The 23,796-nt window shown below is 37.3% G+C and overlaps 1 protein-coding gene across 1 annotated transcript in view; it reads left to right on the top strand.

The window, feature by feature from the left end:
- CDH18 (cadherin 18) overlaps nucleotides 1-23,796 on the top strand; it is a 993,503-nt gene that overhangs the window by 249,973 nt on the left and 719,734 nt on the right. The window contains exon 2 of the mRNA XM_055131052.1: nucleotides 21,602-21,667. The gene's annotated coding sequence lies outside the window, so the exon portion shown is untranslated. The remainder of the gene's footprint in view (nucleotides 1-21,601; nucleotides 21,668-23,796) is intronic.

Here is a 23,796-nt window from a genome sequence, read left to right as displayed (position 1 = left end):
CAGGCACTTTTCTCCTCCTTGATTTGCCTGCTACCCTCCACTGCCTCAGCGCTAAGCTTCCTACTGAAGCTCTGTTTTCCTGTTCTTTATTTCTATTGCCATTGGACATTTGATATTTCCTTATAAGGTTCTTTATATCCCGCATATGAGAACGCTCATTCTGAGTCTGTTCCTCTTCTCTAGTTGATATGACTCAACATGATACTCTGTATATACATCCAGATCTATTTGCTATATTTCCAATACAGAAAATTTCATATATCTTTCCTTTTTCTTTTTCATTTTTTTTTTGCTTTTTGGGTCACCCGGCAATGCACAGGGGTTACTCCTGGCTCTGCACTCAGGAATTACTCCTGGAGGAGCTTGGGGAACCATATGGGATGCTGGGAATCGAACCCAGGTTGGCCGTGTGCAAGGCAAATGCCCTACCCGCTGTGCTATCACTCTTTTCTTAAGACTGCATAGTATTACATTGTGTATATATACCATAGTTTCTTTGTTCAGCCATCTGTTCCTAGGCATTTAGGTTGTTTCCATATTTGGCTATTATAGACAGTGATGCAATGAATATAGGCATGCAGATGGTTTTCTGATTTGTGTCTTTTGGCTCTTGGCGTATATTCAAAGGAATAGAATTGCTGGGTCATATGGAAGCTCAATCCATAGTGTTTTGAGGATGTCCATACTGTCTTCCAAAAAAAGATTGAACAGTCAACATTCTCATCAGCAGCGAATGAGGGTCCCTATTTTTCCACACATTCTTTGAGTGCCAGTCTCTAGTCTCTGGTGTGATGTGGTATCTATTGTTTTGATTTTCATTCCCCTGATGATTAGTGATATAGAAATTTTTTTTTTTAAATTTATTTATTTTTAATTAGAGAATCACCGTGAGGGTACAGTTACAGATTTATACACTTTTGTGCTTATATTTCCCTCATACAAAGTTCGGGAACCCATCCCTTCACCAGTGCCCATTTTCCACCACCCGTAAACCCAGTGTCCCTCCCACCCTCCCCAATCCCATCTCCCCCCCACCCCACCCTGCCACTGTGGCAAGGCATTCCCTTCTGTTTTCTCTCTCTAATTAGCTGTTGTGGTTTGCAATAAAGGTGTTGAGTGGCCGCTGTGCTCAGTCTCTAGCCCTCATTCAGCCCGCAACTCTCTTCCCCCACATGGCCTTCGACTACAATGTAGTTGGTGATCGCTTCTCTGAGTTGACCTTTCCCCGGAACGTGAGGCCAGCCTCGAAGCCATGGAGTCAACCTCCTGGTACTTATTTCTACAGTTCTTGGGTGTTAGTCTCCCACTCTGTTATTCTATATACCATAGATGAGTGCAATCTTTCTATGTCTGTCTCTCTCTATCTGACTCATTTCACTCAGCATGAAACTTTTCATGCCCATCCACTTAACTACAAAATTCTTGACCTCCTTTTTTCTAACAGCTGCATAGTATTCCATTGTATAGATGTACCAAAGTTTCCTCAACCAGTCATCCGTTCTGGGGCATTCGGGTTTTTTCCAGATTCTGGCTATTGTAAACAGTGCTGCGATGAACATACATGTGCAGATGTTGTTTCGATTGTACTTTTTTGCCTCTCTGGGATATATTCCCAGCAGTGGTATTGCTGGGTCAAATGGGAATTCAATATCTAATTTTTTGAGAGTCGTCCAAATTGTTTTCCAGAAGGGCTGAACCAGTCGGCATTCCCACCAGCAGTGAAGAAGGGTCCCTTTCTCCCCACATCCTCTCCAACAGCGGTTGCTTTTGTTCTTTTGGATGTGTGCTAGTCTCTGTGGTGTGAGGTGGTATCTCATGGTTGTTTTGATCTGCATCTCTCTGATGATTAGTGATGTAGAACACTTTTTCATGTGCCTTTTGGCCATTCGTATTTCTTCCTTGGTAAAGTTTCTGTTCATTTCTTTGCCCCATTTTTTGATGGGGTTGGATGTTTTCTTCTTGTAGAGCTCAACCAGTGCTTTATATACCATTGATATCAACCCCTTATCTGATGGGTATTGTGTAAATATCCTTTCCCATTCTGTGGATAGTCTTTGTATTCTGGTCACTGTATCTCTTGCGGTGCAGAAGCTTTTTAGTTTAATGTAGTCCCATTTGTTGATCTCTGTTTTTACTAGATTGCTTAGTTCCGTGTCACCTTTGAAGATACCCTTATCTTCAATATCGTGGAGGGTTTCGCCGACCTTGTCTTCAATGTACCTTATGGTTTGTGGTCTAATGTTGAGGTCTTTAATCCATTTTGATCTGACTTTTGTGCATGGTGTCAGGTCAAGGTCTAAACCCATTTTTTTGCATGTGGTTGTCCAGTTGTGCCAGCACCATTTGTTAAAGAGGCTTTCCTTGCTCCACTTCACTTCTCTTGCTCCCTTATCAAAGATTAGATGGTCATACATTTGGGGTTGTGTGTAGGGATATTCCACCCTGTTCCATTGGTCTATGGCTCTGCCTTTGTTCCAGTACCATGCTGTTTTAATTGTTACTGCTTTGTAGTAAAGTTTGAGGTTGGGGATGGTGATGCCTCCCATCATCTTTTTCCCAAGAATTGTTTTAGCTATCCTTGGACGTTTGTTATTCCATATGAATTTTAGGATTGCTTGATCCATTTCTTTGAAGAATGTCATGGGTATATTTATAGGGATCGCATTGAATCTGTATAATGCTTTAGGGAGTATTGCCATTTTGAGAACATTGATTCTCCCTATCCACGAGCAGGGTATATGTTTCCATTTCCTCATGTCCTCTTTGAGTTCATGGAGTAGCGTTATGTAGTTTTCTTTGTAAAGGTCTTTTACTTCCTTGGTTAAGCTGATTCCGAGGTACCTGATTTTCTGGGGCACGATTGTGAATGGGATTGCTTTTTTCATGTCCCTTTCCTCTGCCTCATTGTTTGCATATATGAAGGCCATGGATTTTTGGGTATTGATTTTGTAGCCTGCAACTTTACTGTATAAGTCTATTGTTTCTAAGAGTTTCTTAGTAGAGGTTTTAGGCTTCTCTAGATATAGTATCATGTCGTCTGCAAATAGTGAGAGTTTGATTTCTTCCCTTCCTATCTGGATGCCCTTAATCTCTTTTTCTTGTCTAATAGCTATCGCAAGTACTTCCAGTACTATATTGAAGAGGAGTGGTGAGAGTGGGCATCCTTGTCTTGTGCCTGATCTCAGAGGAAAGGCCCTTAGTTTTTCCCCGTTGAGGATAATGCTTGCCGTAGGCTTGTGATAGATGGCTTCGACTATCTTGAGGAAAGTTCCTCCAAACCCCATTTTGGCGAGGGTTTTCATCATGAAAGGATGTTGGATCTTGTCAAATGCTTTCTCTGCATCTATTGATATGATCATATGGTTTTTATCTTTCCTTTTGTTGATATGCTGGATTATGTTGATTGATTTCCGAATGTTAAACCATCCTTGCATCCCTGGGATGAATCCCACTTGGTCGTGGTGTATGATCTTTTTGATGAGTTGTTGGATCCTATTTGCTAGTATTTTGTTGAGGATCTTCGCATCGGTGTTCATCAGGGAAATTGGTCTGTAATTTTCTTTCTTAGTGGTGTCTTTGTTTGCTTTTGGTATTAGGGAGATATGTGCTTCATAGAAACTGTTTGGGAGAGTTCCTGTTTTTTCAATTTCCTGGAAAAGTTTGAGGAAAACAGGCAATAGGTCTTCTTTAAATGTTTGGAAGAATTCGCCAGTGAAACCATCTGGGCCTGGGCTTTTGTTTTTGGGGAGGTTTTTGATTACCGTTTCAATTTCCTTAACATTGATGGGTCTATTCAGGTATTCCAGGTCTTCTTTCTTCAGTGTTGGGAGATTGTAGGAATCAAGGAATCCATCCATTTCTTTTAGGTTCTCCTTTTTTGTGGCGTAAAGACTTTCAAAGTAGTCTCTAATGATCTTTTGAATCTCACTGGTTTCTGTTATGATGTCCCCCTTTTCATTTCTGATTCGATTTATTAGAGTTTTCTCTCTTTCTTTCTTTGTGAGACTTGCTAGCGGTTTATCAATCTTATTTATTTTCTCAAAGAACCAACTCTTTGTATCATTGATCTTTCGGATTGTTTTTTTGGTTTCGATGTCATTAATTTCTGCTCTAATTTTTATTATTTCTTTCCTTTGGTCTGGTTTGGGGTCCTTTTTCTGGTCCTTTTCTAGGGTCTTGAGTCGTAAAGTCAAGCTATCTATGTGGGTCCTTTCTTCCTTCCTGAGGAATGCTTGGAGAGCTATAAATTTTCCCCTTAACACGGCTTTCGCTGCGTCCCATAGGTTTTGGTAGCTCGTGTCTTCATTCTCATTTGTTTCTAAGTATCTTTTGATTTCTTCCTTGATTTCCTTCTTGACCCACTCATTGTTCAACATGGAATTGTTTAATTTCCAGGTGTTTGATTTGATTTTCCGTATTTGTGGGTGGTTAGCTTCTATCTTCAGCGCATCGTGGTCTGAAAAGATGGTTGATACAATTTCTATTTTTCCGATTCGATTGAGGTATGTTCTGGGGCCCAGTACATGGTCTATTTTTGAAAATGTTCCATGTGCACTGGAAAAGAATGTGTATTCTTTCTTTTTGGGGTGTAAGGCCCTGTATAGGTCTATTAGGCCTCTCTCTTCAATTTCTTCATTCAGGGTCAGTGTTTCCTTGTTGAGTTTTGTTCTTGTGGATCTATCTAGAGGTGATAAGGCCGTATTGAAGTCTCCGACTACAATTGTGCTGTTAGTGATGTCCTCTTTGAAGTCTGTTAGGAGTCGTTTTAAATATTTAGCCGGTCGTTCGTTAGGAGCATATACGTTTAAGAGTGTGATTTCTTCCTGTTGTACATATCCCTTGATAAACAGAAAATGACCTTCGCTGTCCCTTTTGATCTTTTTCATCCTGTAATCTATGTTGTCGGATACCAGGATGGCCACTCCAGCTTTTTTAAGGGGGTTGTTTGCTTGGAGGATTGTTTTCCATCCTTTGACTTTGAGTCTATGTTTACTCTGTTTGTTCAGGTGTGTTTCTTGCAGGCAACAGAATGTTGGGTTTAGTTTCCGGATCCATTTAGCTACTCTGTGTCTCTTGATAGGTGCATTTAGGCCATTGACATTGAGAGAGATTATTGTGATGTGGTTTTGTGTCATCTTTCTGTGGGATTTGTTGTTCTTATGGGGCTCCTCCTTGCCTTACAGTAGCCCCTTTAGACCTTCTTTCAAGATTGGTTTTGAGTCTATGAAGGACCTGAGCTGTTGTTTATCCGAGAAGTAGTGTATGTTTCCTTCGAGTTTGAGTGAGAGTTTAGCCGGATAAAGTATTCTTGGTGAGGCATTCATTTCGTTGAGTTTTTTCACTATGTCCCACCATTGTCTTCGGGCTCGGAGGGTTTCTTCTGACAGATCGGCCGTAAATCTGAGGGGTGCTCCTTTGTATGTGATTTCCCTCTTTGACCTTGCTACTTGTAGAATTGTGTCTCTATCTACAGCATCCGCCATTCTGACTATGATATGCCTTGGAGTCTTTTTATTTGGGTCTCTTTTTGCTGGCACTCTTCGGACTTCTTGTATCTGGACGCCTGCCTTCTCCAGCTCTGGGAATTTCTTAGCGATGATGTCTTTGACTATGTTTTTTTCATTGGGGTTACTTCCCTGTGGTTCTGGTACTCCAATGATTCTTATGTTGTTCCTCTTGAAGTCATCCCCCAGGGCTCTGATTCGCTCTATAGCCATTTTGAGGTCTTTGGCCATGATTTGTTGCTGTCTGTAAGCTTTCTGCAGCTCATCCTCAAGCTCGCTGATTCTGTCTTCGGCTGTAGTCATTCTGCTGTTGAGGGCATCTAGTGAGATTTTTATTTCATCTACCGATTGCTTTATTTGTGAGACTTCGGTTCGAAGGTTTGAAATTTCTGCTCTCATTTCTGCTCTCATTTCTTCCTGTATTTTCTTGGTAGACCGTTCCAGCGCTTGATTCATCTCCTCCCTTAATTTATTGGATGTCTGTTCCATATTTGCTTGGAGTAGGTCGACTCTCCTCCATATTTCCTCTCTGAATTGTTTATCTGAGAGGTCGTAGATGTTGGGAGACTGTTTTGAGGTTTCTAGTATCTTTTGTTCTCCCTCTCTTGGTGGAGGGGATTTTCGCTGTTTCTTCATATTGTCACGGAAGTGCAGAGTTGGCACCTTGTAGTTCTTTATTCCTCTTCCTTTTTGTGGGAAGAAGGGGCTCCGATTGTGCTAAACTTCCCTTATTCACTGATAGCTTTTATAGTGTCAGCCTAAGCTAATGGCTATTTTGCGTAAATGTTTGAGCTCGCAAAAGTGAGTTTTCAAAGGAATACACAGTACGGATTGGGCTGAGGTAGCAAAGAATATCTGCGGCCGCGTTAGCGTTGGCCGCTCCGGAAAGAAGCCACGCCCACTTTTTAGGCCACGCCCCCTAAGATGAGGACACGCCCCTAAGCAGCAGAGTGGGGATTGGTCAGGATCCGACGGCGGTGGCGGACAGGTGCCAGGCAGGGGCTTCAGGAGAAGCCCCGAGCCGCGGCGGGCAGGGGGCGGGGAGGGGACTTCTCCGCGCTGAGGCAGGCTCTCCAAGGGATTGCCTGTTTACCTGCAGGATGGAGATTGGTCGGGATCCGATGGCGGCGGCGGACAGGTGCCAGGCAGGGGCTTCAGGAGAAGCCCCGAGCCGCGGCGGGCAGGGGCTTAAATGCATTTAAAGACATCGAAAATAATCAAGACAGAAGAGGGAGCAGTTGTAGAAATAGAATTTTTAATTATCATTTAAAAAATTAATTGGTTGATTTTTAAAAAAAAACAGTGTATAAGATCAGCATATACTAAGTAGGAAAAGCAAGAAATACATGAACATTTGTTATAATTTTTAACATATATGTTTAACAAATAAGTGTCTATGGTGTCTCAATGGTGAATAGAGAAATGTAAATATTGCTAACTATAGGAGATGAAATTTTATGATATATAATCAAAATTGTTTTTTTGTGTTCTTATACTATTAATAAAAAGGAAAATCTGGCTAAAATGTGGCTTTCTGGGAACATGATGAGAGTATTTATCTTCAAATGGCATGAGTACTTCTACTTTCTTAGTTTTTAAACTATCTTATGTATCTTCACTAAAAAGTGAAGAGTCAACTTGACCACAATATTTTGGCAAAGTAATTGGTTCAAAGACCACAAAACATCTAGAACTTTAACAACATTATGTCGTATTGAAAGCCACCCTTAAACATACAATTTTAAATCATTATTTATTTTTTCTTTATTATTCCTTGGAATTTGACCTTTAAAAATTATAGGAACTCAGTACAAAAAAAAAAAAGAAAATGAAGGTGCTTGACTGTGTTTTTACTTCAAACCCCAAATAAAGTCACTATAATATACTCAGCTAAAAAGGAACATTCTGGAAATAACTACACTCTATGGTGCATTATTATTTTAATGGAATCTAATATTCATGTTAAGAGAAATCCCTATCTCTAATCCTTAGAAATTAATCATGATAATTTTCATATTCAGAATTATGTTGCAATAACTCATTCACTCATATATATTTTTTTTTACTTTTTGGGTCACACCTGGCGATACACAGGAGTTCCTCCTGGCTCTGCACTCAGGAATTACCCCTGGCGGTGCTCAGGGGACCATATGGGATGCTGGGAATCGAACCCGGGTCGGCCGCGTGCAAGGCAAATGCCCTACCCACTGTGCTATCACTCCAGCCCCCACTCATATTTTTAAGTTTTCAAACAAAATATATGTAAGTGAATACCTTAAACAAAATAATTAAGAACACTAAAGTGGTAATTCTCATATCCACTTACCTACTGAATCTAAAGACTTCTCTTTAATCTTACTCTCCCTCATCTTCACTGAGTAAGCAGTAAACTAGAGTCTGTCAGTAATGCCTGTTTGTGTCTATAGGCTTTAAAAAAATATGTGAAGTCAATATTTTGAAAATGTATGTAAGAAAATTAGACTAAGAATCCGTTGTTAATCTTTTCTTTTTTATATTGATGTATAAGTACAATGTATTAATTTTTCGTATAGCCATGCATTTAGTGACTGATATGATATAAACATACAATTCATCTAGCTGTTTTTTACCTAAACTGCTAAACTGCTTTTTCTGTCTTGGTGAACTTGTATAAATATTTCTGGTGGTAAATAATGAAAATAAATTTTTCTAAATAGCATATTTTTTAAAAATATACATCAAGAGCAAAATTTATGCAACTTTTAGTGAAGTGTCTTTTCTAGTCCCAGAATTAGTTTATGCTGATGGCATAATTGGTCATATCCAACCTTTATTTTCATTAAATGTATGAGCAACCCAGTGACTAATTTTGTTTATTTTATAAAGTTGTTCACAATAATGGATTACATTCAATATTTTGACATGAGTCCCACACCATTACACATTCCCACCACCATTATTTTGAATTTTCACACCAACACTCCAACAGGCAGAACAGGCAGATGATAGATAATTTATTTTGTACTGCTTGTTATGAATAGCATAATAGAATTCTAAAATTTTAGATAATTAGGTTCTGGAGAAATCTCTGCAATGAGCTCCAAGATTCTTGTGTGTGTCTCTGGATCAAGGCTGCTAATATGCTTAAATGGCTCCCAGAGGAAACTCATCAGCCTGACATCCAGAGTCCCATAGGGATGGAGGGATGGGAAGGACCAGTTCCTCCCCTATCCCTTGAGGCCTGAAGTTTGTACTCATTGCTCCCATGTATCTGGGCTTTGCATTGGGTTCTAAAAGTTGGCAACCTCCAGGATTCCTAAGGGGCAGGTGGAGGGACAACCCCTGTTCCCGTCTGAGGCACCCCAGTGAAATCATCCTGGCGCAAGTTCCCGAGGCATTTCTGCAGTGAGCTGCTCGGTTCTAAGATTTTTTTGTGTGTCTCTTTTAGGATTTAAAGTATGAAGTAAACTTTTATGGGGTATTAAAAAAAACAACATAATATGAAAATAATACCCAAGGACAGTAGAAACAGGACCAGGAGGATTGGTCCATGGTCGGAAGCTTGCCTCAGTTGAGGGGGGAGAAGGCAGGTGGGATAGAGAAGAGGCCACTATGACAATGATAGTTGGAAGTGATCACTCTGGACAAGAAAACCTGTATCGCAAATGAAAATGCCCAAAAGGAGAGGGAGCGAGAAAGAAAAGTGCCTCTCGCAGAGGCAGGATGGGAGGTGGGGGGATATTGATGATGAGAAATGAACACTGGTGGAAGGATACGTGTTGGAACATTGTATGACTAAAACCCAACCACGAAAAGCTTTGCAACTGTGTATTCAATTAAAAATAACAGCTTTTTTAAAAGTATGGTGTATAGAGGTAATATTAGTAACCATTTTGAGTGATAAAATTCATATATTTATTCCTGTTATTTATTTTTCATTTGAGGGAATATTATTTTATAGGTCTGTATTTATCTTAGGTGAAGAGTTTCACACATCATCAAAACAGATATCAATTTTTTACCCCACGTATAAGTAGAGATGCTCAATATAAACAGTAGTATACAATTGATGCTTTGTCTACATCATTTTTTTTTTGCTTTTTTGGGGGTATCACACCCCATGATGCACAGGGGTTACTCCTGTCTCATGTACTCAGGAATTACTCCTGGTGGTGCTCAGGGGACCATATGGGATGCTGGGAATTGAACCCCGGGTCGGCCGTGTGCAAGGCAAATGCCCTACCCGCTGTGCTATCATTCCAGCCCCTGTCTACATCATTTTTGATATTTCATGTACTTTTATGTTTGTATTGGGTATTAACTTGAATTATGGACTTACTAATGGAAATAGGAATTCATACCATTTGCAGAGCACCTGCGACAGCCCTTTGAACTGTCTCTCAAGCTTGTATTTCTAGTGATTAATACATTTCAGAATTAAATTCACTTAATTTAATGATCACACAAGTGAAAATGCTATCATAACTATGTTAATATTTCTCATTAATGACCAATTTACAAATAAGGTTAGGAGGGAAGGATTTCTAAATCTTAAAATTAAAATATTTTATTTATATAATCTACATAAGATGATTATGATAATGTCCTATACTAGAAGTGAATAATGAGATTTTTAAGAAAATAATTTTGTAAGTAAGATGATATTGAAAACATTTCATTCCTTAATCACTTTATTTGACAGCACTGTCATCCCATTGCTCATCGATTTGTTCGAGCGGGCACCAGTAACGTCTTTCATTGAGACACTTATTGTTACTGTTTTTGGCATATCCAATATTTGACTTAAGATATGTAATTAATCTGAATCAACCTGTCATAACATATGACATATAAAATGCATTTAGGAAAAAAAACTTTCCTCACTCAAATGTATAGGTATATATAATAATTTATATTTTTTCAGATAATTTTGAATTTTTAATAGTACAGTGTTACAGTGCTACATAAATTTCCTCAGATGAAAAATTTAATTCTATAACATTGTGTGTTAGGGCTGGAGTGATAGCACAGAGGTAGGGCAGTCACCTTTCACTCGGCCAACCCGTGTTTGATTCCTCCACCCCTCTCAGAGAGCCTGGCAAGCTACCGAGAGTATCCCGCCCACACAGCAGAGCCTGGCAAGCTACCCATGCGTATTGGATATGCCAAAAACAGTAACAATAAGTCTCTCAATGAGAGACGTTACTGGTGCCCACTCAAACAAATCGATGAGCAACATTGTGTGTTAGTCATTTGGTAAATGCAATATTGCTGATAAATGCAGATCATTGTATAAAACACACTGATTAACATTATTAATTTTTTATCAGAAAAGTATTTACATATTGGAATGCTGAGCCATTTACATAATACAGGGGTTCCTGGATTGTCATCTTCAGTATCACTTGGTCCTGTGAACATCATCTGGTGTAGCCTCAAGGCCTTCAAGCACCACCAAGTGCAGTCCCATAGCACTAATAGCGCTATGCTGGTAGCAAGTTGCAGAGCAAAAACTGAGCAGCAATGAATGTATCCTAGGCCTTTTGCATGGAATAGCTGGTCAAAAGGCCAAGTGATGCAGGGAGTAATACCCAGTTCTCCTAAGCACAACACTTTGAAGTGCACTGTAGCACTGTAGTGCTGTTGTTCATCAATTTGCTTGAGCGGGTACCAGTAATGTCTCCATTGTTAGACTTTTTACTATTTTTGGCATATGGAACACACCACGGGTAGCTTGCCAGGCACTGCCGTGCAGGCGGGATATTCTCGGTAGCTTGCTGGGTTCTCCGGGAGAAACAAAATAATAGAACCCGGGTCAACCATGTGGGCAAAAGTTCTACCCGCTGTGCTATTGTTCCAGTCCAGATTTATACATTTAGCATAATTTATGGAATTACTGGAAACAAACAATGTCAGTTCTTTTCATTGAAGTGACAGGCTTCTGTTCTTGGTTTAAGGAAATGCTTACTCCAAATAGCCAGACTGGGGAGCTACAGATGCTGGAGTCCATATACAATTCAGATTCTACTCTGTGAGTAGAACAGCTTGTTCAACCTTCAGCTCCCAGCTCAAACCACACATATTTATTACGGAGAAAAATACTTTTAGCAAAGAGAAGCATCACAATTAGACTACAGACAGGCTTCTTGTGTATCTACTATTCTTTCGCTCTCACTATAGAAATCATATTAAGAATGTATACTTATTCACATATATATATCTTTATCAAGAAAAAATTCTAATTTTGCTTTTATTCTATTTCACCCTCTCTCCCACTATCTCTCTTCCTCTCTTTTCCTCCTTTCTATTTTATACCCCACTCCGCAACCCCCCAAATAAGTATGCAGTACTAAATAATACAATTTCAAAGCGCAATTTGGAGCCCCTGCCTTGATGTGTTAATAATTACGAGCATTGTATCTATGTTTTTCCTCTACCATTGTGTCACTATGAAGAGTGAAAACAATAAATATAAATATGGCATCCAATTACTATGAATAGGAAATTAATGTGGCATTCTATAACTGAATAGAACAAAACCCTTTCATACCTCAGAAGGGGTTTTGGAAATTTTCATGGGTCTTGAAACCACACTTCAAAAAGTATAACCTCAAAGCCATTTCCCACACCTTAGAATTTTCAAATACACAATGTAGAAAATATGACATAAAATCTAGCATAACTTGTACATACATTTTAAATGAAGAATGATATACCAAGCATAATAATGAGTCTTTATTATTATATCCTTCTAACCTTATGAAAACACATTGAAGGGGCTCTCCTAGTTATTGCTTTTTGAGTCTTTTATCATCAACACTACTAAATCATTGTCACTTAAGCACATAATTAGCACATCTCATTAGCTAATGAAGATAATGACCATTAAAATTCTTTCCCAATTTATGGTTTCCTCTTTATCACAATTTAACAATGTCATTTCAGAATAACAACAAAAGTGGCTTACAAATGACCCTCTACTAATGAACCAGCAACACCTTGTATCAAAGAGCAAAGGGTTATTTACTTATTGCACTTCTAATTATTTTATCTCGTGAGTTGTATTGCTGATGACTTCCCAAATACAGTCAAATGATCTTAATTATAATTAAATATTGGAAGCATAAAGCAAAATTGTACAGTGGGACTTTTTGTTTAGCTCCTTGTTTACAGTGTAGTCACTTTAGATTGTAAATGCTAGATGATGAACAATAATTAATACAAAGAGTCTATAAAAGCATTCAATAGGTAAGTCCAATTTTAAAATTCTAGGTGCTCTATTTGATTTCATTGAAAATATTAGATTTTAACATGAAAACTTTTAAGATACTTTATTTTTTAATATTCACTGAATACTATTTGAAAATGGATACCATAGGAGAAAATATAATGGTAGATTACTAAAGGCATTCAGTGTTAATCTAGTGATACATAATATCATTTTTACAGTGTCTTTGTTTCCCTTTCTACTGCTTTGTAAGGTGTGCCCCTAAGATCCAGTGTCTACTTATGTCATTATTTGTTGATTGAATTTAGATCTGTGCATTTGTTGACCTAAAACCGCCCTCTTCTTTCTGACGGACAGGCGTCTGCTCTCTGGCAACCTGAAGTTAATATTTACATCCCAATCATACATGAGAACTTGCTGAATATTCAAGAACATTATTCTTCTAGAAAATATTCTTATGTAACAAAATAATTATGAAGTAATGACTGATTATCTTTAAGGCTCTATCTACACACAAGGGGAAATTTAAAATAACATGTATGTCAGGGGGTCTAAATCTGCTACCTCACCCCAAAATATTTTAACTATCATAAAAGAAAAAATATATGTTTGCCATTCCTAAAGATCCCAAAAGGTTTATTTTGTCAATGCAAAGTCAAATCTAAGTTAGGGCCAGATGTCATGAAATGTTAGAATATGCTCTTAAGTCAAGCTCTGGAAAGAGAACCTTCTTTCTCCATCTATAAACCTGGGGGAATAGAGGAACATATTGTTAGCTGCCAATATTCCTGATTTTCAATAGTATGAATGACTGGAAAATAGTAATAAACCATTTTTTTTTTTTGGTCATACCCAGTGGCGATGCTCAGGGGTTACTCCCACACTGCACTAAGGAATTATTTCTGGTGATGCTCAGGGGACCATGTAGGATGCCGAGGATTGAATCAGGGTCGACTGCCAGAGAAAATTGTAGCAGGAAAAACTGGCACATAAAAATCTGAAATTGGTTGACAAGAGCTTGAGAAAACAGATTTTTTTTAACTCAGTATTTGATTTAAAAATAGTCATAAGACAGAGGATTAATCTCCTTAAAGAAAAACAGTGACTAAGTACAAAACCTTTGATTTTTCTAAAGTTTGATGAAAGTATATATAGGTAATCGTGTATTTTTAATCATATCATAATTTTAGGAACCATTTATGTTTTTTATCAATTTTCTCCATTTGTATTAATAAGTGATATTCAAAACAGCTCATTATGCTTACTTTTTGTTCATAATTACTTTTCTCCTTTAATATTTTATTATAATTAGCAAAGAAAAGTGAGCACATTTGTATTTAACTACCATATTTACATTAACACCTTCTTCATGATCAGTTTCTGACTCCCACATGATGAGACTTACCTCAGTTTTTGTCACTATATTGCAGGTGTCCCTATTGTTCTAGTTTTCAGAACTGTGTTCCTTAACTCCTTATAAATTCTTCCCGGTAGTATCATTCAAGCTCATAATTCCAACAGTGTATTGAAAGAAATATGGACCTTTTCTCTCATGCTTATTAAATACTTCTAATCTTTACTAATTCCGAGTTTATACCAACACACATCTAAAAAGTTCCTTTCATGATTTTAACAGTATCACTTAATTTCCATCCATCCATGTCTGTATTTTCTGTGCTATCTTACATATTTCAAATTAGCAGGATTTTGATCATTGATTAATTAATGTTTACTTTTGGTTTCATTATATAAAAATCAATACATTAACTAATCCTTAATTTCCTATGAATATCAAAGTAAAAATAAACCAAATTTACAAGTAGTTTCAACATTACACATACTTAGCAGTGTTTCCACATAATGTATTTACCCATTCTGTTCGTTGAAATCACTGAAATAAATGATGGATGATGTAGTGAATACAGGTAACAAATTGAATAAGTAAATAGTTGATGAGGATATATTTTAGCTTTTCTTTCTTCTCCATTGAAAAATTTATAGACATAATATATTTATCATATGTATAAAAATAAAAAGAAAAGGCGCGGGCGAGGGAAGGGACGCCTCACCGCACCGAGCCAGGCACAGGGCCTAGGTCAGCAGCTGTCTCTCCCGCCACTCGAGTTCGGTAGCCTCTGGCCGCTTCCCCCACCCCGGGGAGGTTGATGGCGAAGATGTGGCAGGCGAAGGAAGGAACGGAGCCATGATGGTTGGTCTCACTTGCAGTTTATTCCAGTCTTCCCTCTATACACTCTCCGCCCTCTATACACTTTCTGCCCCTATACACTTTCCCGCCTCTATACACTTTCCACCCCTATACACTTTCCACCTCTATACACTTTCCACCCCTATACACTTTCCACCTCTATACACTTTCCACCTCTATACACTTTCCACCCCCTCACCTTCTCTCCGAACCCCTTTTATTGATCATGGCCCTTCCAAAGGGCGCAATACATTGACGTCACCAAAGGCACCAAAAGATCTTACAGGACGAATGTTGAGGCAACATAATCTCTTGTATCGAAGGCCATTAACCTAGGCCCCCCGGAAAGAAGATACAAAACCAAAACCAAAGCCTTCTTTGGGCTGAAAGCACTCGGATTTATATCCCAAAGACCAGGCTGGGCTGCAGCCTGGAATCTACAATGTCAAATCAAGCCTGGCTAGCACCTTAGATCTGCGGGTCAAAGATCAGTTAGGTTTCTGTGACAAAAGGTTTCTGTGACAAAACTCCAGAAGGCAGCTGGAAAAGGGGAAATATTCCAACAATTATATATATGAGTTTTTTATTCATAAAAATTCTCACTTGGCAATCTAACTGATAATTTGGTGATAAGTTGGCATTCTAATACTACATCATCTAAGAGCCCTTCCCTAACATTTATAGCTACAATTCTCCAAACACTGTAGTTTATTTCATTACTTAAAATAATCAAAATGAATTTCCTTGGAAAAGCATTCTGTAATATCTTTCTTATATGTTTAAACAATAGAAACATACTACCGACATATATTTTAGCTAAGCTATGGAATGGATAAACAAGAAATTTATATGCACGTATATTATATAAACTAGGTCACTTTTGTTGTTCAGAAGTTAATTTGATAAGTAATAACTTTTTATAAGAAAATTTGTTATAACTGAATATATTCTCATGAATTTGAGCTCTCAATTTACTAATTATTTTGATCTCTAAGTGTTGTCTCCCAGAATTATATTAAAAACTGGAGAAATCATACAAAATGTTAAGGTACTTGTTTTATAACTCCACTCTTTTTGGCAACATTAGAAATGATCTCTTAGAGCAAAAGTTGCTGTGGCCCCCAAATAAACAATAAAACCCATTTATATTAGCATCCAAAATATTTAGGTATCTCTAAAACCTGTGTACAAATTTTAAATAAGAAAAACTAAATAACCTGAGAAAAAAGGACAAAGACAAAAATAAGGACAAAATACATATTTAGTATTCCAGGTTTATTATTAGAAAGCATGTTTTAATTTTTTGTTTGTTTGGTTTTGGACCACTCCTCATGTCCGGGGCTTATTTCAGGTTCATAGTTTAAGGATAATTCCTGGCAGGCCGGTGGGGGAACCATATGGTGTGCTGGGAATCAAACCCAAATCGACTGTATGCAAGTCAAGTATACCTACTTTTCTAGCACTCATGTCCTACGTATATCCTTGCATATACCTTTTTTAGTTCTTTACTGTGAGTACTACTTTGTCCAATAAAAGTACATTAAACTCTTTGCTTTCTTGTTTGATTGTTTTTCAACCTTTTACTCTGAGCCAATGTTAAAACTGTGAGTAAAAGTAAGATTCATAAAGAGGAGGGTATAATTTTTTTTGTGATGTATCCATTGACCTTGCCTTTTTATAGGTATTAAATTCATAAACATATTCAGAAATAATTGAAATGGAATCTTCATTGCTATTTTATGTGCTTGTATCCATTGATTTTTCTTTATTTTTCTAGTAGCATTTTGGTACTGGTATTCTATGTAGTGATATGTTTCAATTTTACACTTCTTTCTACTTTGTTCTAAGTATTATTGCCTTACTATTACTAGGCAGTTAATACCTGAAAGTACTCAGCTGAATTTTAAGATTTAAGGTTTAAAATTTTAAGTGCTTTAAGGTTTAAAAGAAATTGATATGAAATTCAATTCAGTAATCCCCTTAATTTCTCCTCTTCCTTTGCTCACTTTATGATATCACTTCATATCTTTGTGCTTTTTAAGAGAGGATCTGGCCATTTACATAAGACCATTTATTATTTCTTGCAGAGGTAGTTTAAAGACCAAACATGCCTTTAACTTTTTTCTGAAAGTGCTTTTATCATTATTTCAAATCTGAGCTATAACTTGGCTGAATAAAGAATTCTTGGTAGGAGGCTTAATTCATTCAAGACTTGGTTGCATTCTCTCTTCCATTTTTGCGTTGAAGTTTTCATTTGAGAAATCCAAAGTGAGTTTTATGTGGTTTCCTTTATATGTGAGTCTTTGCTTCTTTCTTACTGCTTTTCAGAATCCATTCTTTTTCTACATTTTGTTACAGTGTGCCGTGGAGATCTTTAGTTTTGCTTTATTAGTTTGGGCCTTTGGATTTTGTGATTAGAACATAGGTATAACTATTCAGATTGGGGTTCTCTATTATCTCTTGTGCCATCATGCTTCTCCTATCCATTTTTCCTCTCCTGGAATTTTTTTCATGTAGAGGTCATTTATCTTAATGCCACCTCAAATATTTCTTTGTTCAGTGCTTTATAAAAACTCTTTCTTGTTTCTGCAAATTTATTAATAATAACTAGTACATTTTCATCAGGTCAATAGTTCACTTTTTAGCTCCGATTCTACTGTCATTAACTGCTCATGTATCTTTAGCTCATCTTCTATAACTGAAACACCTTCATAGCTATTGAAGTGAGTTTTTCCACCTTTATTCCTCTCAAACATACTCTGAACTTATTGGTGGCCACTTTCCTGATTTATTTTCAGTGAAAGGATAACTGCATTGAAGTCTTCCTCAGGCAATTTATAAAGTTCTAAAGTCCTTGAATATCCCCCTGGGCTTTTGTCACCCTCCAACAATGTAGCTGAATGCTTTTTTATTTTATTTTATTTTTTTTTCATTATACCTGGTACTAGAGAGGGCTTGGGGTTGAGTTCAAACTCCAAATTGACTTGAGCAACTGTCAGCTACTGCTCAGGTTGAAGAAACTAAATGGGAGTCTGCCCCTCTTAAGTTCATTTAGGTGTATTTGGCCACTGTCGATTAATGATCAGTTCTCTGCAGCTGCAATAGTGGCCAAGATCTAGCTGGTTTGTGCTCGGATGCAGGGTTAAAGGATGCTGATATCTGGCAAGTAACGTGGCGTCAACGTCCTTCCTGCCTGAACAGCAACTAGAGGATTAGGTCACAATAACCATTAACATATCTAGAGTGATGTGGTGTTAGGAGTCACTGGGGAGTCCTGTGTCTCAATACTTTGCTGCAATGGCAAAGCCTAAATTCAGTAGAACTGTGGTAATCTGAGTTAAAATGCTCTACTGTTTAGTAGCTCTGTGGCACCCTGTTTAAAATTGCATTTTTGTTGTTGTTGTTGCTAGATGAGTTAACTCATGTGCATCTTCAGATGCTTAAGTGCTATATTTAAATGGGTTGGAGACCTGACAAAAGGACTCTGTTCCTGGTACCCCGTGAGAGGTCTATGGAGTTTGATGAGTTCGCCTGTGTTGCTTGCCGTATGAATTTACTTGAACATGGGCTGATTGTTCACTAGTTTAAAGAAACTTAGTGGAACTTATCCCGGCATTTAAGCTTTTTTAAAGTCCAGTGAGAATGATAAGTGAGTTTCATTTAATTTTAGGAAATTAGATTTTAGATCAGCAATGTTCAGTATGCCCCAGTGAATATGTTGGGAACGCTTGCCTATCAGCAGGACTTGCCCGACTAAAACGTGAGTCCACTGATCAGAGGACAGTTCTCTTGCTCAGGGACAGCAAATGGGCAGGACTGATCTGGCCGGTAGCCCATCAAGGGAAGCTGATCAGGGACAAGTTAACACATTTGGCTCAGCAAGTCTCAGTGGGACTAAGTCAGTAGCATTGATTAATTATTTTTTAGTTAGTCAAGATCTTTATGAGTTGCAGACCTTATGAGGTGCCTACTTCTACCAGAAAATCATTCCCAGGCACCATCACAGATAACACATGGTCAGCATACTCCCTGCTTAGTTCTGAGACTTCTCCCCTTTCGATGAATTAAAGCACAAAGCTTGGGATCTGTGGGATGCTTCACATTCAACACTCGCTTCACATTCAACACTCCCAACCTCACCTCTACCTCACCTACCTCACCTCTCGGTTTCTTGGGAAGTACCTGACTGAGGTCTATTTCCAGATAAGTTTGATCTAAAATGAGCATTGTTAACCATCAGGGAGATGCAAATAAAAACAATAATGAGATATCATTTTACACCACAGAGACTGGCACACATCAGAAAGAATAATAATAACCAGTTGTGGTGTGGATATAGGGAGAAAGGGACTCATTTATTGGTGATGGGAATGCTGACTGGTTCACTATTATTTTGGAAAACAATATATGCATTCCTGAAAACAAATAAACAAAAAAACTAGAAATTGAGCTTCCATATGACCCAGCAATATCACTTCAGCAACTATACCCCCATGGTGCAAAAGCACACAACAGAAATTACATCTGCACTTGTATGTTTATTGCAGCACATTTAAATAGACACAATCTGAAAACAATCCAAGTGTCTGAGAATGGACAACTGGTTATAGAAACAATGGACTAGTTCTATATGTCTAGACAACAGAATAATATGTATCTGTTAGAAAAAAAAATCACTGTATGCCATCCCTTTGTTCCTAGATTTACTGGAGCGGGCAATGGTAACATCTCTATTCCTCCCAGCCCTGAGATTTTAGCAGTCTCTCCTTACTCTTCTTTCCCAATGATTGGAGGCTCTTTCAGGGTTAGGGGAATGAGACCTATTGTTACTGTTTTTAGCATATCGAATATGCCACGGGTAGCTTGCTAGGTTCTGCCTGTGTGGGTGGGATAGTCTTGGTAGTTTGCTGGGCTCTCTGAGAGGTGTATATATGTATATGTATGTATATATATATATATGTGTGTGTGTACACATACATATATGCAATATTACTTTCTATGATTTGTTTCCTATTGTCTGGACTTCATCAAGTATGGCATGATAATTATGAAAAATGAGTAGGAAGTGTCTTATAATGTGTCTGGAAAGAGGCCTAGAGCGTGGCAGCGGTTCGGTAGTGGAGGCCGTCTGCCAGGGCTGGGTCCCTTGGGGCAGGGAGGATTCTCACCCACCCACCTCTGGGGCTCTCCGAGTGAAAACAGCCTATCATGGGGCCCCTAGAAAAAAAATGAAATCTGAAATTCACTTATAAATGCAAGGATGTGGAGAATATTATGCTAAGAGAAATAAGTCAGAAGGAGACGGACAGACATAGAATGACTGCACTTATTGTGAGGTATTTATAAACATAGTATGAGACTAGACTGGTTTGATTCCTCCGTCCCTCTCAGAGAGCCTGGCAAGCTACTGAGAGTATCCCATCCACACAGCAGAGACTGGCAAGCTACCCGTGGTGTATTCGATATGCCAAAAACAGTAACAAGTCTCACAATGGAAACGTTACTGGTGCCCGCTTGAGGAACTCGATGAACAACAGGATGACAGTGCTACAGTGCTACGGTGCTACAGTATGAGATTAATGCCCAAGAACAGTAGAAACACGGGCCAGGAGGATTAATTAGTCCACAGTTGAAAATCCTGCCTCAAAGGCTGGGCAAGAGGGCAGCTGGCATGGAGAAGGAACCACTATGACAATGCTGGTTGGAAGGAAATGCTCCACATGGGAGATGTGTGCTTCAAGTGGGTAAAAGACCAACCATGATGGCCTCTTGTAAACGTGCTGCAAACCACAATGCCCAAAAGTAGAGAGAGAGCCTGTCATAGAGGCAGGAGAGCTGAGGCACTGGGGTTGGCGGCAGTAAGAATGCTGAGAATACTGAGGTGGGAAATTTACACTGGTGAAGAGATGGGTTTTGGAACATTGTTTTTTGTTTTGTTTTGTTTTTAATTTTTTAATGGAACACTGTGAGACATAATTACAGACTTACACACTTTCATGATCATGGTTCAGTCATACAATAGTCACGACTACCCATCCCTCCACCAGTGCCCTTTATTCCTACCACCACCACCCTCATCTCTGCCCCCCCCCCACACACACACCCTGCCTTTTTGGTATACATGTGCCTACCACAGGGTTTAGAACACTGTATAATTGAAACTGGACCATGAAAGCATTCTAACTGTATCTCATGGTGATTCAGTTAAAAGAAAGAAGAACTCTGGTTCTCCAACCTACCATTTTCCACATATCCTCTTTTTTCTATTACTAATATTTTTTATTCAAGTATTCAGTAGATATTAGACAAAAAGCAATGTATTTTTAGTCTGTTATAGCACTGAAACCAATATTGAGACTGCTATGGAGGGTACATTATCTCTTTCTAAAGCAGTTGTTGTAGAAGCAGATCAGGGGATATAAATAAAATCACAGAATAAATAATAACTAAAATTTGAGATTTTGTTTGGAGACGCTGACTAAAAATATCATGCCATAAAAGCATAATCTGTTTCATATAACTCAATGATTTACACTTCTCAAAAGGGAGTGCAAACTCTCTATTCTCATTCAGTTTATATAAGTCAGATGCTTAAATTATATGATGGTATTTATATTAGCTGTTTTATGTATTTAAAAGTATGTATATGTTAATATATTACAAAGTTTTTTCTATCCCTTTCAGAATCCCATCACAGTAATATATAAGAGAAAAACTTTACCATCGAACATTTGCAGAGTGAATTTTAAGGTAAATTATTCTAATTTTTGTTACATTTAAAAGTATTTTGAAAATGTCAAATTTGTTGCCATAGAGTTTGTCTTGAAGGTATTTTCAAACTTTATTTATAACTAAGCTATTTGGAAGTTTGGATGAACAATTTTCTAATTTTTTTAAAAAGTAATTTGATTAAAAGCTCTGCATTCATTATAGTTTCTGATGAATTTTGGAACTCTTTCACTGAAACACAATTTCCAAATGTCATAGAACCAGTTACTGTACATTGGGACTTGGCTGACATTTATAGGTCTTCTAAAGGTTCTTAAAATAAACTTTGGACTGGAACTATAGTACAGTGGTTAAAACACTTATATTACACATGGGTAGTCCTGGTTTGGTCCTTGGTCATATTACACATGGGTAGTCCTGGTTTGATCATATGGTTTCTGAGGTGACCCCAGAGAACAGAGTGAGGAGCAAGCAACGAGTATATATCCAATTCCTTACAACCTCATAACTAAATCATGGATAAGTACGCCAAATAGTTTACTGATAATGAAATGCTACTGTCATCCCATTGCTCATCGATTTTTTTGAGCGGGCACCAGTAACGTGTCTCATTGAAAGACTTATTGTTACTGCTTTTGGCATATCCAATATGCATGCGTAGCTTGCCAGGCTCTACTGCTCGGGCTCTCTACTCTCGGTAGCTTGCCGGGCTCTCTGAGAGGGGCGGAGGAATCGAACTTGGGTCAGCCGCATGAAAGGCGAATGCCCAACTGCTGTGCTAATTTAAAACTTTTTCATACATTTTTATATTTGTGATATATATATACATACATAAGACCAATATATATGCAACAAAATTGATTTACTTATCCTCTCACTTACATTTTTGCCAGTTGTGTATCTCTCATGAATGCAGACTTTATGTTTTTTAACATATCTGAAATGTAAGTCTTCATATATAAATATTTATGAATATTTATTAAACTTTATACAGGTAATAGCTAATCGGTGAGGTTTATTAAAACAAAGACATTTATATATAAATATTTGAAATAAGAAGATATATTAAGAGCAATTAGAAGCAATAACTAAAGTAGGTGGATTTTGATGAGTCAGTCTAGCATTAAAGAATTTGAATAGTTGAATTTTGAATTTCAACCAAAAACATGAAGTATAAGGAGGCACGTATGAATTGAGAAGTGCTGCTTTATTCTGTTTAAAACTTCACACTTTGTCTATAGTTGTACTTAGTATTGCTGTTTGAAATAAATGGAAACATTTGAAATGTTTACATTAAAAGCATCTGTTACTTTATAATTCAAATTGTATTTTATAATATATTGCTTTATTTTTGTAGGAAAACAGCAAGAATCTAAATATGAATTTGCTTTTGAAATAATATATTTAATTCACAAGCAAATAATCAAATTATATTAAATTGCATTCCTTTGATTCAAAGTTCCATGTTCAATAATTATACTTATTTCCATCATTTTTATGTTTTCTGAGTTCCTTCAGACACCACATACTTGATTATGTTGGCAACCCTCAGCAAATTTATATAACATACCGTTAGAAGTTTGTGTTGTAAGATGATTTTTACTTGAAATGAATTTCTGTGTTCAGGGAAATTAAGGACTATAATAATGAAGAATAAAAATTGTGCTATGAAAGATTCTGTGACATATATGAATTAATTACCTTAACATTCAATAAATTAATGACTATAAATAAACAAGATTAACTTAGCTTCACAAATATACCTTATCATTATAGGACAAGTGTGTTTATAAAGGTATATGTGTTTGTCAAAATATTTGCATCAATTTTCACACATCAGGATGTGAATTAAACATGAATAACTTTGTAACTTAAATATTAATGCATAATTCACTATTGAATATTTATTTTGTTTATATTTCGCTTTACATTTTTCAAGTTGTAGATAATTATAAATAGAACTTAACAGAGACTCTCATTTGCCTAGTATGTGGGAACTAAATTCTATAATACAGAAATGATTATGTTACAGATATTATAAATTTTAGTATTTAGAAGATAAAAAGAAAACCTACTTTTTATGTTAGTCCAAGTTTCAATAACTTCAGATCAAATTTAAACAAAGTTCTATGCAATTTAAAGGTTGGAGT

This window comes from Sorex araneus, chromosome 1, assembly GCF_027595985.1.
Source record: "Sorex araneus isolate mSorAra2 chromosome 1, mSorAra2.pri, whole genome shotgun sequence".
Taxonomy (NCBI): Eukaryota; Metazoa; Chordata; class Mammalia; order Eulipotyphla; family Soricidae; genus Sorex; species Sorex araneus.
The sequence above is the reverse complement of the archived record's forward strand: the minus strand, read 5'-3'. Positions and strand labels throughout refer to the sequence as shown.